This window comes from Jaculus jaculus, unplaced genomic scaffold (assembly GCF_020740685.1).
Source record: "Jaculus jaculus isolate mJacJac1 unplaced genomic scaffold, mJacJac1.mat.Y.cur mat_scaffold_53_1_689399_arrow_ctg1, whole genome shotgun sequence".
Lineage (NCBI taxonomy): Eukaryota > Metazoa > Chordata > Mammalia > Rodentia > Dipodidae > Jaculus > Jaculus jaculus.
This window is the reverse complement of record NW_025423503.1, coordinates 245,211-246,088: the sequence shown is the minus strand read 5'-3', so window position 1 is coordinate 246,088 and position 878 is coordinate 245,211.

Genomic DNA, 878 nt, shown 5'->3' with positions numbered 1-878 from the left:
AAAGAATTTCTCCTTGCCACATTATAATTAAAATACTAAGCAAAAAAACCAAAGAAAATACATTGAAAGCAGTTAGGGAGAAAAAGAAAGTAATCTATAAAGGCAAGTCCATCAGGATGACAGCAGAGTAATCAACTCAAACTTTGAAAGCTTAGAATTATGTATTCCAAGTTCTGAAAGATAACACCTGTCAGCCAAGATTACATTGTCCTGCCAAGCTACCTATCCAGATTGAAGGGGAAATAAGGATATTCCACATCAGGTTAGTCAGCCCTATAGAAAGTACTTGAAGGAATCCTTCATGCTGAAGAGAAAGTAAAACACACACATGAGGAAACAGGTAACAAATAAACAATACTCAAAAAAGTAGCTAAAAAAGAGACTAAATCAAAAAAAGTAAGCACTAAAAAACAAGAAGAATGGTGAGAGTAAACACATAACATATTACATAAGTCATAACACTTATTGCCACTGTCACAAAGTCCTAACCAAAAGCCACAGGTTTGTAGACTGCATGAGAAGGCAGGATCATGCTGTTTGTTGCTTCCAGGAAACTCATTTATTAATAAAAGATAAACAATATCTTTAGGTGAAAGAATGGAAAACAGTATTTCAAGAAAATATGCCTAGGAAACATCAGTGGTCGCTATTCTAATATCTGACAGGACAGACTTCAAATCGACATTAATGAGGAATGATAAAGAAGGTCACTTTATACTTATTAAAGGATCCCTCCAACAGGAGGACATTACAATCCTAAATTTATATGCACCTAACATGTAAGCTACGAATTTCAACAGACACTTTTAGACTTAATGTCACAAATAACACCAAACACAGTTGTAGTGGTTGACTTTAATAACCCATTCTCAACAATG